Source organism: Abramis brama (genome assembly GCF_963993115.1).
Source record: "Abramis brama genome assembly, chromosome: 25".
Lineage (NCBI taxonomy): Eukaryota > Metazoa > Chordata > Actinopteri > Cypriniformes > Leuciscidae > Abramis > Abramis brama.
The window spans coordinates 586,830-601,010 of NC_139987.1; positions in this window are offsets into that span (position 1 = coordinate 586,830).

Sequence of the window (14,181 nt, forward strand, 5' to 3'; positions counted from 1 at the left end):
GCATTGCATTGCATACCAAAACTAAATCATTCCCATGTTCATTAAAGAGATAACGTGTGTTGTTGCATTGCATTGCATTGCATTGCATTGCACAAACGATCTAACGTTGTGCACTGAAGAATAACATATAGGTTATGCACTTTTCGCATTGCATTGCATTGCATACCAGAACTAAACCATTCCCATGTTCATTAAAGAGATAACGTGTGTTTTTGCATTGCATTGCATTGCACAAACGATCTAACGTTGTGCACTGAAGAAAAACATATAGCTTATGCACTTTTTGCATTGCATTGCACACCAGAACTAAACCATTCCCATGTTCATTAAAGAGATAACGTGTGTTTTTGCATTGCATTGCATTGCACTAACGATCTAACTTTGTGCACTGAAGAATAACATATAGGTTATGCACTTTTTGCATTTCATTGCATTGCACACCAGAACTAAATCATTCCCATGTTCATTAAAGAGATAATGTTTGTTGGTGCATTGCATTGCATTGATTTGCACTGCATTGCATTGCATTGCACTAACGATCTAACGTTGCGCACTGAAGAATAACATATAGGTTATGCACTTTTTGCATCGCATTGCACACCAGAACTAAATCATTCCAATGTTCATTAAAGACATAACGTGTGTTGTTGCATTGCATTGTATTGCATTGCATTGCATTGCAATGCTTTGCATTGCAATGCTTTGCACTGCATTGCTTTGCACTGCATTGCTTTGCACTGCTTTGCACTGCTTTGCACTGCTTTGCATTGCATTGCATTGCACTAACGATCTAACGTTGTGCACTGAAGAATAACATAGAGGTATGCACTTTTTGCACTTCATTGCATTGCACACCAGAACTACCTCATTCCCATGTTGATTAAAGATATAACGTGTGTTGTTGCATTGCATTGCATTGCATGGCACTGATTTGCAATGCTTTGCATTGCATTGCATTGCATTAACGATCTAACTTTGTGCACTGAAGAATAACATATAGGTTATGCACTTTTTTGCATTGCATTGCATTGCTTTGCACTGCATTGCATCGCTTTGCACTGCATTGCATTACACTGCATTGCATTGCACTAACGATCTAATGCTGAACACTGTAGAATAACATATAGGTTATGCACTTTTTGCATTGCATTGCATACCAGAACTAAATCATTCCCATGTTCATTAAAGAGATAACGTGTGTTGTTGCATTGCATTGCATTGCATTGTATTGCATTGCATTGCTTTGCACTGCATTGCTTTGCACTGCATACTGCTTTGCACTGCTTTGCATTGCATTGCATTGCATTGCACTAACGATCTAACGTTGTGCACTGAAGAATAACATATAGGTATGCACTTTTTGCATTGCATAGCATTGCACACCAGAACTACCTCATTCCCATGTTGATTAAAGACATAACGTGTGTTGTTGCATTGCATTGCTTTGCATTGCTTTGCATTGCTTTGCATTGCTTTGCACTGCATTGCACTGCATTGCACTGCATTGCATTACATTGCATTGCATTGCATTGCACTAACTATGTAACGCTGTACACTGTAGAATTGCATTGCATTGCATTGCATTAACGATCTAACGTTGTGCACTGAAGAATAACATATAGGTTATGCACTTTTTGCATTTCATTGCATTGCACACCAGAACTAAATCATTCCCATGTTCATTAAAGAGATAATGTGTGTTGTTGCATTGCATTGTATTGCATTGCATTGCACACCAGAACTACCTCATTCCCATGTTGATTAAAGACATAACGTGTATTGTTGCATTGCATTGAATTGCATTGCACTGATTTGCAATGCTTTGCACTGCACTGCATTGCATTGCATTGCACTAACGATCTAATTTTGTGCACTGAAGAATAACACATAGGTTATGCACTTTTTGCATTTTATTGCATTGCACACCAGAACTAAATCATTCCCATGTTCATTAAAGAGATCATGTTTGTTGGTGCATTGCATTGCATTGCATTGATTTGCATTGCTTTTGCATTGATTTGCATTGCTTTGCACTGCATTGCATTGCACTAACGATCTAACGTTGTGCACTGTAGAATAACATATAGGTTATGCACTTTTTGCATTGCATTGCATTGCACACCAGAACTAAATCATTCTCATGTTCATTAAAGAGATGGTATGTATGTGTTGTTGCATTGCATTGCACTAACGATCTAACGTTGTGCACTGAAGAATAACATATAGGTTTTGCACTTTTTGCATTGCATTGCATTGCACACCAGAACTAAATCATTCCCATGTTCATTAAAGAGATAACGTTTGTTGGTGCATTGCATTGCATTGCATTGCATTGCATTGATTTGCATTGCTTTGCACTGCATTGCATTGCATTGCACTAACGATCTTACGTTGTGCACTGAAGAATAACATATAGGTATGCACTTTTTGCATTGCATTGCATTGCACACCAGAACTAAATAATTCCCATGTTCATTAAAGACATAACGTGTGTTGTTGCATTGCATTGCATTGCACTAATGATCTAACATTGTGCACTGAAGAATAACATATAGGTTATGCACTTTTCGCATTGCATTGCATTGCACACCAGAACTAACTCAATCCCATGTTCATTAGAGAGATAATGTTTGTTGGTGCATTGCATTGCATTGCATTGCATTGCTTTGCATTGCTTTGCAGTGCTTTGCATTGCTTTGCATTGCTTTGCATTGCTTTGCATTGCTTTGCATTGCATTGCATTGCATTGCATTGCATTGCACTGCATTGCATTACATTGCATTGCATTGCACTAACGATCTAACGCTGTACACTGAAGAATAACATATAGGTTATACACTTTTTGCATCGCATTGCACACCAGAACTAAATCATTCCCATGTTCATTAAAGACATAACGTGTGTTGTTGCATTGCATTGTATTGCATTGCATTGCATTGCAATGCTTTGCACTGCATTGCTTTGCACTGCATTGCTTTGCACTGCTTTGCATTGCATTGCATTGCACTAACGATCTAACGTTGTGCACTGAAGAATAACATATAGGTATGCACTTTTTGCACTTCATTGCATTGCACATCAGAACTACCTCATTCCCATGTTGATTAAAGATATAACGTGTGTTGTTGCATTCCATTGCATTGCATTGCATTAACGATCTAACTTTGTGCACTGAAGAATAACATATAGGTTATGCACTTTTTGCATTTCATTGCATTGCACACCAGAACTAAATCATTCCCATGTTCATTAAAGAGATAATGTTTGTTAGTGCATTGCAATTGCATTGATTTGCATTGCTTTTGCATTGCTTTGCATTGCTTTGCATTGCTTTGCATTGCTTTGCATTGCTTTGCATTGCTTTGCATTGCTTTGCATTACTTTGCATTGCTTTGCATTGCTTTGCATTGCTTTGCATTGCTTTGCATTGCATTGCATTGCACTAACGATCTAACGTTGTGCACTGAATAAAAACATATAGGTTATGTACTTTTTGCATTGCATTGCACACCAGAACTAAATCATTCCCATGTTCATTAAAGAGATAACGTGTGTTTTTGCATTGCATTGCATTGCACAAACGATCTAACGTTGTGCACTGAAGAAAAACATATAGCTTATGCACTTTTTGCATTGCATTGCACACCAGAACTAAACCATTCCCATGTTCATTAAAGAGATAACGTGTGTTTTTGCATTGCATTGCATTGCACTAACGATCTAACTTTGTGCACTGAAGAATAACATATAGGTTATGCACTTTTTGCATTTCATTGCATTGCACACCAGAACTAAATCATTCCCATGTTCATTAAAGAGATAATGTTTGTTGGTGCATTGCATTGCATTGCATTGATTTGCATTGCTTTTGCATTGATTTGCACTGCATTGCATTGCATTGCACTAACGATCTAACGTTGCGCACTGAAGAATAACATATAGGTTATGCACTTTTTGCATCGCATTGCACACCAGAACTAAATCATTCCAATGTTCATTAAAGACATAACGTGTGTTGTTGCATTGCATTGTATTGCATTGCATTGCATTGCAATGCTTTGCATTGCAATGCTTTGCACTGCATTGCTTTGCACTGCTTTGCACTGCTTTGCATTGCATTGCATTGCACTAACGATCTAACGTTGTGCACTGAAGAATAACATAGAGGTATGCACTTTTTGCACTTCATTGCATTGCACACCAGAACTACCTCATTCCCATGTTGATTAAAGATATAACGTGTGTTGTTGCATTGCATTGCATTGCATGGCACTGATTTGCAATGCTTTGCATTGCATTGCATTGCATTAACGATCTAACTTTGTGCACTGAAGAATAACATATAGGTTATGCACTTTTTTGCATTGCATTGCATTGCTTTGCACTGCATTGCATCGCTTTGCACTGCATTGCATTGCATTACACTGCATTGCATTGCACTAACGATCTAATGCTGAACACTGTAGAATAACATATAGGTTATGCACTTTTTGCATTGCATTGCATACCAGAACTAAATCATTCCCATGTTCATTAAAGAGATAACGTGTGTTGTTGCATTGCATTGCATTGCATTGCATTGTATTGCATTGCATTGCTTTGCACTGCATTGCTTTGCACTGCATACTGCTTTGCACTGCTTTGCATTGCATTGCATTGCATTGCACTAACGATCTAACGTTGTGCACTGAAGAATAACATATAGGTATGCACTTTTTGCATTGCATAGCATTGCACACCAGAACTACCTCATTCCCATGTTGATTAAAGACATAACGTGTGTTGTTGCATTGCATTGCTTTGCATTGCTTTGCATTGCTTTGCACTGCATTGCACTGCATTGCACTGCATTGCACTGCATTGCATTACATTGCATTGCATTGCATTGCACTAACTATGTAACGCTGTACACTGTAGAATTGCATTGCATTGCATTGCATTAACGATCTAACGTTGTGCACTGAAGAATAACATATAGGTTATGCACTTTTTGCATTTCATTGCATTGCACACCAGAACTAAATCATTCCCATGTTCATTAAAGAGATAATGTGTGTTGTTGCATTGCATTGTATTGCATTGCATTTGCACACCAGAACTACCTCATTCCCATGTTGATTAAAGACATAACGTGTATTGTTGCATTGCATTGAATTGCATTGCACTGATTTGCAATGCTTTGCACTGCACTGCATTGCATTGCATTGCACTAACGATCTAATTTTGTGCACTGAAGAATAACACATAGGTTATGCACTTTTTGCATTTTATTGCATTGCACACCAGAACTAAATCATTCCCATGTTCATTAAAGAGATCATGTTTGTTGGTGCATTGCATTGCATTGCATTGATTTGCATTGCTTTTGCATTGATTTGCATTGCTTTGCACTGCATTGCATTGCACTAACGATCTAACGTTGTGCACTGTAGAATAACATATAGGTTATGCACTTTTTGCATTGCATTGCATTGCACACCAGAACTAAATCATTCTCATGTTCATTAAAGAGATGGTATGTATGTGTTGTTGCATTGCATTGCACTAACGATCTAACGTTGTGCACTGAAGAATAACATATAGGTTTTGCACTTTTTGCATTGCATTGCATTGCACACCAGAACTAAATCATTCCCATGTTCATTAAAGAGATAACGTTTGTTGGTGCATTGCATTGCATTGCATTGCATTGCATTGATTTGCATTGCTTTGCACTGCATTGCATTGCATTGCACTAACGATCTTACGTTGTGCACTGAAGAATAACATATAGGTATGCACTTTTTGCATTGCATTGCATTGCACACCAGAACTAAATAATTCCCATGTTCATTAAAGACATAACGTGTGTTGTTGCATTGCATTGCATTGCACTAATGATCTAACATTGTGCACTGAAGAATAACATATAGGTTATGCACTTTTCGCATTGCATTGCATTGCACACCAGAACTAACTCAATCCCATGTTCATTAGAGAGATAATGTTTGTTGGTGCATTGCATTGCATTGCATTGCATTGCTTTGCATTGCTTTGCAGTGCTTTGCATTGCTTTGCATTGCTTTGCATTGCTTTGCATTGCTTTGCATTGCTTTGCATTGCTTTGCATTGCTTTGCATTGCATTGCATTGCATTGCATTGCACTGCATTGCATTACATTGCATTGCATTGCACTAACGATCTAACGCTGTACACTGAAGAATAACATATAGGTTATACACTTTTTGCATCGCATTGCACACCAGAACTAAATCATTCCCATGTTCATTAAAGACATAACGTGTGTTGTTGCATTGCATTGTATTGCATTGCATTGCATTGCAATGCTTTGCACTGCATTGCTTTGCACTGCATTGCTTTGCACTGCATTGCTTTGCACTGCTTTGCATTGCATTGCATTGCACTAACGATCTAACGTTGTGCACTGAAGAATAACATATAGGTATGCACTTTTTGCACTTCATTGCATTGCACATCAGAACTACCTCATTCCCATGTTGATTAAAGATATAACGTGTGTTGTTGCATTCCATTGCATTGCATTGCATTAACGATCTAACTTTGTGCACTGAAGAATAACATATAGGTTATGCACTTTTTGCATTTCATTGCATTGCACACCAGAACTAAATCATTCCCATGTTCATTAAAGAGATAATGTTTGTTAGTGCATTGCAATTGCATTGATTTGCATTGCTTTTGCATTGCTTTGCATTGCTTTGCATTGCTTTGCATTGCTTTGCATTGCTTTGCATTGCTTTGCATTGCTTTGCATTGCTTTGCATTGCTTTGCATTGCTTTGCATTGCTTTGCATTGCATTGCATTGCACTAACGATCTAACGTTGTGCACTGAATAAAAACATATAGGTTATGTACTTTTTGCATTGCATTGCACACCAGAACTAAATCATTCCCATGTTCATTAAAGAGATAATGTGTGTTGTTGCATTGCATTGTATTGCATTGCATTGCACATCAGAACTACCTCATTCCCATGTTGATTAAAGACATAACGTGTGTTGTTGCATTGCATTGCATTGTAATTTGCATTGCACTGATTTGCAATGCTTTGCACTGCACTGCATTGCATTGCATTGCATTGCACTAACGATCTAACGTTGTGCACTGAATAAAAACATATAGGTTATGTACTTTTTGCATTGCATTGCACACCAGAACTAAATCATTCCCATGTTCATTAAAGAGATAATGTGTGTTGTTGCATTGCATTGTATTGCATTGCATTGCACATCAGAACTACCTCATTCCCATGTTGATTAAAGACATAACGTGTGTTGTTGCATTGCATTGCATTGTAATTTGCATTGCACTGATTTGCAATGCTTTGCACTGCACTGCATTGCATTGCATTGCATTGCACTAACGATCTAATTTTGTGCACTGAAGAATAACACATAGGTTATGCACTTTTTGCATTTTATTGCATTGCACACCAGAACTAAATCATTCCCATGTTCATTAAAGAGATAATGTTTGTTGGTGCATTGCATTGCATTGCATTGCATTGCATTGATTTGCATTGCTTTTGCATTGTTTTGCATTGCTTTGCACTGCATTGCATTGCACTAACGATCTAACGTTGTGCACTGTAGAATAACATATAGGTTATGCACTTTTTGCATTGCATTGCATTGCACACCAGAACTAAATCATTCTCATGTTCATTAAAGAGATGGTATGTGTGTGTTGTTGCATTGCATTGCACTAACGATCTAACGTTGTGCACTGAAGAATAACATATAGGTTATGCACTTTTTGCATTTCATTGCATTGCACACCAGAACTAAATCATTCCCATGTTCATTAAAGAGATAACGTTTGTTGGTGCATTGCATTGCATTGCATTGCATTGCATTGCATTGCATTGCATTGCATTGATTTGCATTGCTTTGCACTTTTTGCATTGCATTGCATTGCACACCAGAACTAAATAATTCCCATGTTCATTAAAGACATAACGTGTGTTGTTGCATTGCATTGCATTGCACTAATGATCTAACATTGTGCACTGAAGAATAACATATAGGTTATGCACTTTTCGCATTGCATTGCATTGCACACCAGAACTAACTCAATCCCATGTTCATTAGAGAGATAATGTTTGTTGGTGCATTGCATTGCATTGCATTGCATTGCATTGCATTGCTTTTGCATTGATTTGCATTGCATTGCACTAACGATCTAACGTTGTGCACTGAAGAATAACATATAGGTTATGCACTTTTTGCATTGCTTTGCATTGCACACCAGAACTAAATCATTCCCATGTTCATTAAAGAGATAACGTGTGTTGGTGCATTGCATTGCATTGCACTAACGATCTAACGTTGTGCACTGAATTGCATTGCACACCAGATGAAACCATATTGGTTATGCACTTTTCGCATTGCATTGCATTGCACACCAGAATTAAATCATTCCCATGTTCATTAAAGAGATAACGTGTGTTGTTGCATTGCATTGCATTACATTGCATTGCACAAACGATCTTACGTTGTGCACTGAAGAATAACATATAGGTTATGCACTTTTTGCATTGCAATGCATTGCACACTAGAACTACCTCATTCCAATGTTGATTAAAGACATAACGTGTGTTGTTGCATTGCATTGTATTGTATTGCATTGCATTGCATTGCATTGCATTGCATTGCATTGCATTGATTTGCATTGCTTTGCATTGCTTTGCATTGCTTTGCACTGCATTGCACTGCATTGCATTGCATTGCACAAACGATCTAACGTTGTGCACTGAAGAATAACATATAGGTTATGCACTTTTCGCATTGCATTGCACACCAGAACTAAATCATTCCCATGTTCATTAAAGAGATGCTATGTGTGTTGTTGCATTGCATTGCACAAACGTTGTGCTCTGAAGAATAACATATAGGTTATGCACTTTTTGCATTGCATTGCATTGCACACCAGAACTAAATCATTCCCATGTTGATTAAAGACATAACGTGTGTTGTTGTATTGCATTGTATTGCACTGCATTGCACTAACGATCTAACGTTGTGCACTGAAGAATAACATATGCACTTTTCGCATTGCATTGCACACCAGAACTAACTCAATCCCATGTTAGAGAGAGAGATAACATATGTGTTGTTGCTTTGCACAAACTATCTAATTGTGAACTGTGTGAACTAATTGTGCATTGAAGAATAACATATAGTCTGTGCACTACTTGCATTGCATTGCACAACAGAATACCATGTTCATTAAAGAGATAACGTGTGTTTGTTGCATTGCATTGGATTACATTGCATTGCACACACGATCTAACGTTGTGTATTGAAGAATAACATAGGCTATGCACTTCTTGCATTGCATTGCACACCAGAACTAAATCATTCCCATGTTCATTAAAGAGATGATATGTGTGTTGTTGCATTCCATTGCATTGCATTGCATTGCACAAACGATCTAACGTTGTGTATTGAAGAATAACATAGGCTATGCACTTTTCGCATTGCATTGCATTGCATACCAGAACTAAACCATTCCCATGTTCATTAAACAGATAACGTGTGTTTTTGCATTGCATTGCATTGCACAAACGATCTAACGTTGTGCACTGAAGAAAAACATATAGCTTATGCACTTTTTGCATTGCATTGCACACCAGAACTAAACCATTCCCATGTTCATTAAAGAGATAACGTGTGTTTTTGCATTGCATTGTATTGTATTGCATTGCATTGCATTGCATTGCATTGATTTGCATTGATTTGCATTGCTTTGCACTGCATTGCACTGCATTGCATTGCATTGCACAAACGATCTAACTTTGTGCACTGAAGAATAACATATAAGTTATGCACTTTTCGCATTGCATTGCACACCAGAACTAACTCAATCCCATGTTCATTCAAGACATATGTGTGTTGTTGCATTGCATTGCATTGTTAGATCGTTAGTGCAATGCAATGCAATGGAATGCAACAACACACATATCATCTCTTTACTGAACATGGGAATGATTTAGTTCTGGTGTGCAATGCAATGCAAGAAGTGCATAGCCTATGTTATTCTTCAATGCACAACTTTAGATCGTGTGTGCAATGCAATGCAATGCAACAATACATATGCTATCACTTTAATGAACATGGGATTGAGTTAGTTCTGGTGTGCAATGCAATGCAAATTTGCCTAGTAAAAACAGAGTTTGTGTTGTTGAATCATATTTTTTTCTAGTACCTCTTAAATATAGAGCTCATGACAAATAAAAGTTCCAGATGGACAAACATTAACTGCAAAACCCAGTGTGAATAACAATATCTTAAAATAAACTAGAGAGTGGATACACAGATATGGCCTATTTATGAATGAAATTAATGCATTTATTTGTCATTTAAACTGATGCAAACAGGGAAAGAGAGTAGAAAACACTTATTGTCCTGTCGCCCCCTCTAGTGGACAGCATTAAGTATTACGGCCTTCATTGCTCAGAGAACGCAAGTCAATGGATTTTTTGGGGAAAGTAAGTCTTTTTTTTATTTTTATTTTTTATTAATGTTTATTACAAACTCTCGTGGAGACAACAGCAAAGAAAAAGGCAAGGTATCAACAAAATGCAGGTTTGACAATGAAAAAGATCAAAAAAATAAAAATAAAATAAGGCATTGTTCTCAAATAAATAATATGTGTTACAGGACCAAAAACATTTCAGCAGCATAACAAATAGCTTCTACAGTTTGTTTAGAATTTTTTACAAGGTTCAAGGAGGATAATAACATACGAAATTCATTTTTAAAACAGTTTACATTTGGCAATTGTTTTTTCCATTTATTTTTGTGAATGTTCAAACCCATAATGATGCTAAGGTTAATCAAAAGTGAAATGTCCCTCGTCAGTTTAGAATTATAAATAAGAATATCTTCGATTGTAAATTGTTCAAGTTCACTAATTTTATTATTTAACCAGCTATGGACATCTTGCCAGAACTTCATACTAACTGAGCAAAGGAAGAATAAATGTTCTGTTCGTTCTGGGTTTTCTTGACAAAAGTCGCAAGGGTCAACTTCAAAACCAAATCTACCCCTCAGTGTCTCCGCAGATGATAGTAGTTGTTAAGAATTTTAAATTGCATTTCTTTTACTTTGGGTGCAATTGGCCATTTTATAAATTTCCAATGTTTTTCTGCAATTGTTGGATTATCTAATATTTTAAGTTTTATCTTCCTATCATAATCATGATAGGCTATATATATATATATCCTTTGAAAGCTTTATTTAAATATTTGTTGTAACATTTTTTGTCCGTAATGTTTAATTCTCCTAGCGTTAAGTTTGGAAGTTTGATTTGGACTTTAGAAAAACTAATTGTGTTTTTTAATCAGCTTTATCGATAGATTTACAGATTTTCTTATATTCTTTAAGAGAACATTGAATATTATTAAATTTGTTTTTTAAATCTTGTAACTGTAAGATTTCACCGTTTATATCTAAAATGTCATGTACAAAGATAATGCCTTGGTCAAACCAAAGCTGGTTGAACAAAGACTTTTTGTTTGATACAATTACTCTATTATTCCACAAGGTGGCACAATGAGGGGTAAAGTTATGGGTAAATACCATCTTCCAATGATGCAAAACTTGTTCATGAAACTCAGATAATTTAAAAGGTATTTAAGAAATTTCAGAGTCACATTTCAAAAGAAAGTTTAACCCACCGAACCTCTTGAAAATACTTTTTGGAATGTGAAACCATATTGAATCCGGCTTCAATAGAAACTCTTTCAACCACTTTATTTTAAATGTTCCTAACATTGCCTCAAAATCCAATGTTTTGATCCCCCCCTTTAACCAACATAGTAGGTCTTATTTCTCCATATAAATTTATATATAATGGAGTTAATTTTCCTCGCGTTTTTTGGAGCAATGTAAAGGAGATTGACATGGATAAATCAGTTTGGATATACCCTCAGCCTTGGACAATAAGTAACGCCCAAAAATGTCTACTATGTCTACTAAATCTCTACTAAGCCAGTGGTTTAAGGATAATTGATATTTGAATAAGGACAATTTGAATAAGGAAAATTGATATTTGATCAATTTTTTCTTTCTTATTAATTTCCTCTCTTTGTTTTTCATCTTTAACCATCTTAACTCCAAGATATTTAACTTCTTTTTTTAACAGGGATTGACATTATTTCTGTATCTATACAGTCATATAACGCAAGTAGTTCACACTTTCATATTTAAACGAAGACCTGAAGCTTTGGAAAATTGAAATTATTTGCAATGAATTGCTAACCATAGATTTATCCCATTAAAGATTCGCGCAAAACTTTTGCGATTTTTTCTAATATATCGATAAAAAACTATTGCGAAATGACGGTTAAGTTTCCATTAACCGATGTTATGCGACTGAAACGTCATTTTTTCCTCTCGCGAGTCGCGATAAGTCATTCCAACGGACGATCATGGCAACGGACGTTGGTAAGTTTATATATATATATAACAGCCACGTACCGCACTAGACATTATTATTATTAATGGAAGGAAACGTAGGTGTGTTATCCATCAAGCATTAATGGCAAGGAAAGACTCTTATACTGTGAGCGGCACATATGAGGTGTTTCTGGGTTTTTCTCCCTCATTTCTGCTTCGAGGTCTTGATTGTGGCATTTCTTTGAGGTTTAGAATCCAGTATTTCTATCATTATTTTGTCTTTTATGAATTTAATAAAGAACTCTGTCTCGTATTCTGTCCAAACACACCGCGTCATCTACGTCAGGTGACCTGTAAATGCGCAAAAACTGTTTCCATTGCAGTTTTGCGAAATATTTCTTTTTCGAATTGCTTGAAAAACCAGCGGAAAAACTTTTTTGCGATAAATGGGAGTTTGGGCGAAATTGACGTGTTTCCATTGGGCGTATTTTCAATTCGCAATTTCAATTTGCGCAATTTGAAGGGTAATGGAAACTCGGCTAGGGTCGTCTGCAAACTGACTGAGGCGAAATTCGTAATCAAAAAAATGTATAGGCTACCCTGAAAATTTGGATGATTTAATATCAGATATGCTAGTAGCTGCATGTGAACATAAAATGAACAACTTGGGACTAATTGGACATTCTTGTCTTATTCCGCAAGTTATATTTATTCTTGGTGTTAGTCCTGCGTTTAAGGAGACATAACTGCAAATATCAGTATAGAACATTTTGATCACTGAACAAATTTTTTTGTCGAATTCAAAATTTTCTAAAGTAGAAAATAAAAAATTCGTGTTCTATAGAATCGAAAGCTTTGAAATAGTCTATAAATAAAATCAGGCTTTCCGATTCCAGAATAGACCGATAGTCCAGCATGTCCAATATTAATCTCACATTATTACATACTTCTACCTTTTATAAACGCAGACTGAGTTTCATCTACTATTTTATCAATTACTGTTTTCAATCTCTCTGCATATATTAACGCCAATAACTTATAGCCTATAATATAACTTAATAATAGGCCTCCAATTGTCTACATTTGTTTTATCTTTTTTTTGTTTTGGGGAGTAGGGTTATTATACCAGTTTTCATTGTTGGAGTAAGACATTCGATAAATGCATTCAATAACAATTCTTTGATATCTTCCCAAAAAAACGTCAAAAATTCCGAGGTCAACCCATCAATTCCAGGTGACTTCCCATGTTTAATTTTTTTTTTCAAGGCATTTTCTATTTCTTGCAGATTTGTTTTGCCGTCTAACCTTTTTTTTTGTCATTCTCCCCAATCCTTTTAATATTGCTCTTAATCAGAGTAAAAGGGATTCACAGTCGCTCTTTGTGGAAATTTGAGCTATAAGAGTAAAAGAGTTGAACTTCCTCCTGTATTTGGCTATAGGCTCTTCTATGACTGTGTCATTTTCTGTTAAATTGCAGATTCTTTTTAGACTACCTACACTTTTCTAAGCCATAGAAATATGTGGTGTTCTTCTCACCTTCTTCGATCCATCTAGCCCTGGATCGTACAAAGGCTCCACTTGCTTTTTCTAAATAAATTTCATCAAGCTGTTTTTGGAGGGAGTTCAACTCCGTTAGTTCTTCCTCCGAAGCATTAGTTTTACCACAGAGTATGCTAATCCTTTTCAGTATTTCTTTCTGTTTAAGTTTACTTGTTTTTGACATGCTTTTTCCCGTTTCAATTGCCAAGCTCTTTGTTT